The 5,741-nt window shown below is 37.9% G+C and overlaps 1 non-coding gene across 1 annotated transcript; it reads right to left on the bottom strand.

The window, feature by feature from the left end:
* Window positions 1-2,707: 2,707 nt before the first annotated feature.
* TRNAE-CUC lies at window positions 2,708-2,779 on the bottom strand. Its single transcript has one exon. It is a non-coding gene; the product is annotated as a tRNA-Glu (tRNA).
* Window positions 2,780-5,741: the final 2,962 nt, after the last annotated feature.

Below are 5,741 nucleotides of genomic sequence, written 5' to 3' on the forward strand. Positions count from 1 at the left end.
TGGTTGTAAGCGTGGAATCTCAGAGCAGAAGCCTACAGATGCTCTGAGAGAAAGCTCTTATTTATCTGTCTCTTTAACTAACCGGCCCCAGTGTGGCATTAATAAATGGTTCTTTGTGTGTAAAGTGACAAAATGGTGCTTAGATTCTTTGTCGTCATAATAATAGATAGTCCCTGGCTACATTACGGCCATGTTAGCTAGTAAGATGGTTTGTTGGTATTGCATTCCTTTGATGGAAATAGGAACACATTTAAGGAGCTACCAGGGAGGAGAAAAGCAAGCTGGAAGGAGAAGGAGAAACCTTACCAGGCCTGAGACCGGGAAGCTTCATTAAGATGCATTGCACACTGCTCCTGTGTTCTTGGCCCTGTGAGTTTCACTGCTGCAGGCAAGTAGCTAGATCAATCTGTTGTCAGTGTTTGTTTTATTGTTGATCTGTCACGTTTGCAAGGGTACAAGGATGCATAATGTAGACAACGAGCTGAGGGTAATTTTGTATGTGCCAGATGGGAGTGTGTGATACTGTCTTTCCTGCTCTAGAAATGTTGGGCATAGATGGTTCCCTAGCTTTACAAAAGCATCTCCTCATTACTGTGTACAATTAATTACATGCCATCAGCTTATTGTTTGCTATAAATAGCTGCACACTTGTCTTCATTTCCACTGAAGAAGGCTTACTCTTTGCTCAGCGAAGTATCATTTTTCATAGAAACGTCTGCTGTAGAGAAGTGCAGGTGTTCTCTCTCTAAGGAAGATGTGGCTCCAGCCCAGCAGGGCTCCAATGTTTCCACACAGTAACTCTGGGTTACAAAGTGTTTCCTGTCTTTTAATCATTAAGGGCCTCCTTTATTCCCCATCTCTGTCAAGCTTACCATGTTTGAAAAATGCTGGCTAACAAACAAGCAAACTGTATCCAACCTGTATAGATTTCCCCTTTCTTATTTAAAAACAACAGCTATAACTCAGAAGTTTTGCTCATTTGATAAAAACAGAGGGAAAAAATGTTTCAATTAAGCTTCCATTGATTTTCTTAGGAGCAAAAAGTGCAATTTCCATTAGTTAATATTTTAAAAATGATGATAAACAGTGTTATAACTTTTTTACTACCTTCACAGTTCACTGACGTATAAACACTTCAAATTCAGCATTTGTGAATTACCAGAGTCCTAATGGTAAACCATGTTAAATTATTCTTATTTATAAAAAAGTTATATACAAAATTGCATACTAGCTTCACTATTGTTTCATTTAAATAATTATAAAATCCCTCCAGACAGTTAGTTCGTTCACATTATAGGAAGCCTGTGAGAGAATACAAATTTCTTGCCTGCTAAAAACAAACCCGTGCACACAGGGAGCTGTGATGGTCTAGTGGTAACCCAAAGGTGCGCTGTTCAATTCTACCAGGTGCTACACGGAAGAAAGATGAGCAATCTCCTCAGGAGTGATTATAACTGCTTCTGAAAACCTGCTGGGGGGGGGTGTCAGCTATGAGTCTGTTCTAACTTGATCTCTGATGGCCTAGTTGTTGGAATCTGCTCTGCAATCTCGTAGGCACACGATTCAAATCCACCAGCAGCTCTGTGGGAGAACGAGGGATGCCATTATCTGCCTCTGAAAATCCTGTACAGTCAGCTATGGGTTAGTTCTGATCTCACAGTGCACAACAACAACAAAGCTATTTGGAGATTCCAGTTTTAAAATCAAGCTCTAAGCTCTTGACAGGAAGTTGTGTTGCCAACATAGGCAAGCGGTCTGAATCCAGCAGTTGATCTGAGGGAGGAAGATGGACAGTCCTACCATATGACTTACAGCCTCTGAAAACCCACTGCAGAGTTAGCTAGGAGTTGATTCCCACTGCTGGGGATGAGATTTTGGGTTTTACCCTCTAAAAGGTACAACTCTTCTGAATTTTAAAGCTGTAATATAAAAATTTCATTACACATTTGCACAGGCTTAAAGGTGAAATTTCTAACACATTGTCATTGAACTATAAAACCATTACATCAGTGCCACAATGAATGACTGAAAATCCAAAATATCTGTAAATGTTCATTAAAATTAATAAAATAAGAAAATATACAAATAAAGAGTACAATATGGCAGAAAAAACCCCAACCAATACATCAGTCTTTTAAATGTATCCAATGGTATACAATGATCTTCACTTAGTTAAAAAAAAAAAAAAACACATTAATTTCTTCAATAGTTAGAAATTATGCAGCATACTCTTGTCTCTTTACATTTGTGATTTCATTCTATTTCCCCCAAAGCATTAATATTGTCTATTTAAAGAGTTTCCTGATCATAGCACTCTTTCTTTTTTTTTGCAATTAAAGTATGTATTTAAAGTTAACAAATTCTTTAAAACTCTGTAATAGTACATTTTATGTACTAAACAATTTCTTTTGGAAATGAGCTATCACTAATTTCTTTATTAACAAACACACATACATAAAAGTAGCAATACATAGATTTATTTTACTTAATGAGTCAAGTTTCACATTGTGACCAAGTCAGGGAAAAGAGAGGATCATAAAACGAGAAAGAGAAATGCAATGAAGAAGATAAAAAGATATAGCATGTATAGAGGTTTTTACAATGTGCCAGTAAAGAAAAGGGAGAAAAATAAAATTGAGACGGTACAAGAAAAAACGTGGTGTGGAGGCGCATAGGTGGGGTGGCAGGCGAGAGGAAGAAGAAAAGCTTCCCTGACCGGGAATCGAACCCTGGCCGCGGCGGTGAGAGCGCCGAATCCTAACCACTAGACCACCAGGGATCATAACAAACTGTAGCTGACTCTGAGAAGAATGGGAATCCCAGAACATTTAATTGTACTAATGCGAAACCTATACTTGGACCAAGAAGCAGTAGTCAGAACAGAGCACGGTAACACTGCATGGTTCAAAATTGGGACGGGTGTACGCCAGGGATGCATCCTGTCTCCATACCTTTTCAACATCTATGCAGAGCAGATTATCCGAGAAGCTGGGCTCTATGAGGAGAATTGTGGCATTAGGATTGGTGGAAGATCTATTAACAATCTGCGTTATGCAGATGACACAACCCTGCTTGCTGAAACTGAGGAGGACCTCATGCACTTGCTGCGAAGGGTCAAGGACTGCAGCCTTCAGTATGGACTGAGGCTCAATGTCAAGAAGACAAAGATTCTCACCACTGGACCAATTGGCAGCGTCAGGATGGATGGCGAAGAGATTGAGATTGTTCAAAGCTTCAGTTTGCTCAGTTCCACAGTCAACACTCTTGGCACCAGCAGTCAGGAAATCAAAAAGCGTATGGCGATGGGAAAGTCTGCTGTTAGGAACCTCTTTAAAGTACTCAGGCACAACGGTGTCTCTCTGGAGACTAAGGTGCGCCTGATACAGGCCATGGTATTTGCAATCACTTGTTATGCATCAGAGAGTTGGACAATGACTAGGGAGGACAAAAGGAGAGTGGATGCTGTTGAGCTCTGGTGCTGGAGAAGAGTACTGAATGTACCATGGACTGCCAGGAAAACAAACAGATTCATCTTGGAGAGGATTAAACCAAGCTACTCCTTGGAGGCAAGGATTCTGGGGCTTCGTCTGACATGCTTTGGACATGTTGCCAGGAGGGACGGGTCCTTGGAGAGGGACATCATGCTTGGGAGGGTGGAGGGACAGCGCAGGAGGGGAAGACCCTCTATGAGATGGATTGATTCGGTGATTGGGGTAATCGGGATGGGTGTGTCAGAGGCAGTGTGGTTGGCGCAGGATAGAGCAGGGTTTAGGGCTGTTGTGCATAGGGTCGCTATGAGTCGAAAACGACTCGACGGCACATAACAACAACAACAACACAAGAAAAAACAAGAGAAAAGAAAGCAGAACTTAAGACAAGAGGGGAACAAAAGGGATTTTTCTCTTAATCCATATTTGAGGTGATGGATAACAAGTATGTTTGAATGCAATTAAACTAACCTGTAAAACAGAAGACAGAGGGAGAACACACAAACATACACACACAGACAGACACTGCTCATGATGAGCGATTTAAAGTGTCAGACATTATTTTTAAATGAAAATGTCGGTTAATTTTTAATATTTCTATAGAAGTAACTAGCCAACAAGGTAATTAAGGATAAAATTGAGTGATGAGTAACTTATGGGGAATATACCATCAATTACATGAAAATATTACAGCCCATATAACTTTGTACTTATAGCAGGGAAGCCTTGATTTGCTCATGAAGCAAAACTAAAGTTGTCAATGTGATAAAACAAGTAGAATCCATATATTTTTAAAGATTATTTCTACAAAGATTCAGTGAGTGGACACTTCTGAAGTCAATTGATGATAAAAATAAAACACTTGTTATGAGACTAAATATAAAACTATAAAAATTCCTTTCCTTTGAGTTAGAGCTCACTCATAGATGACCCTCCAGTGAGTTTTCAGAATCCATTAATCACATGGGAAGACATCTTTGCCACATGTTTTCCTTAATAGCTTTGTAAACTGTCATTTACTTCAGAATTATAATAGTTGTAGAAAAGAGTAGAACAAAATATCTTTCCATTATTTTTAAATGATTTTTGCCAGTCTTTCTCCCATGGAGCAGCTAGTGGATTCAAACCACTTGCTTTTGGCTTGATAACACAACTCCTTACCCAATAGACCACCAGGGCTTCTTCCTTAAATCTACAATTATTACTCAATTTACAGACCATATATTTCAGAGACCTATTTTATTTACTAAAATGATGATATATTTGTTTCTTCAAATTTTTATAATTTACTTTATCTGCATATTCTTTATTTTAAAATTAAATGATGGTATCTGAAAGGAAAATTTGAAGATGTATCTATTCATGTTGTGGTATAGTATGTACTGGGTACTATTACTTAAATTATGTTTATAATTAACACTTATCTCCATGTTTAAATTTGCAGGCCACCTTTACACAGATGCAAATACATGTCATTTTATAAAAACCCCAAAATTTCTAATTTCATTAAATTCAGTTATATGGTCATACCTGAGTAAATTTCATTTTGATAATTACGTATGAAAAAAAAATCATAATACTTCAGGGAGCTCTGATAGTCTAATGGTAAGAAATTGGACTGCAATCCCAAAGGCATGCAATTCGAATCCACCAGCTGCTCTGAAGGAAGATGACAATCTCCTCCTGTGTGGTCTACTGCCTCTAAAAACTTGCTGGAGGGTTAATTCCAACTTGACCATTGGTTCATTCCAACTTGATGGTACACAACAAAAATCATAATAATTATACATATATTTCTGTTAATTACCTAATTTAGATAGAAAGAAACATATTTTGTATCACATTAAACAAGTTTCGTTTAACTTTGAAAGGTCAGGAAAAATGCTTTTCTAAATGCATTGCCAACAATTGCAGTGCTTTTATTGCCAAAAGGCAGTTTTTTTAAAAAACAAGCATTTTCCCCTAGTTTTTTAATATAAAGAAAGAAGTAAATTCCAGTTTCATCTCTTAGCTGAATGTCTCATTGATCAGCATGACTGTTTGCCAAAATGTCTTCTTTAATAGCTCTGTAGAGTGTCATTTGTTTCAAAATTATAATGGCTGTAGAAAAGGGTAGAACAAAACATCATTCTATTCTTTTTGAATGATTTCTGCCTTCTCCTATCCAACCCTGAAAAATGCATGCTGAGATTTTTGGATTTGGTTTGAGGTTTTGTATTTGGTTTGAGGCCAGAGGAGAAGAATTGCAGATAA

This window comes from Elephantulus edwardii, unplaced genomic scaffold, assembly GCF_000299155.1.
Source record: "Elephantulus edwardii isolate Elephantulus edwardi_28Jun2011 unplaced genomic scaffold, EleEdw1.0 scaffold00056, whole genome shotgun sequence".
In the NCBI taxonomy this organism is placed as follows: Eukaryota; Metazoa; Chordata; class Mammalia; order Macroscelidea; family Macroscelididae; genus Elephantulus; species Elephantulus edwardii.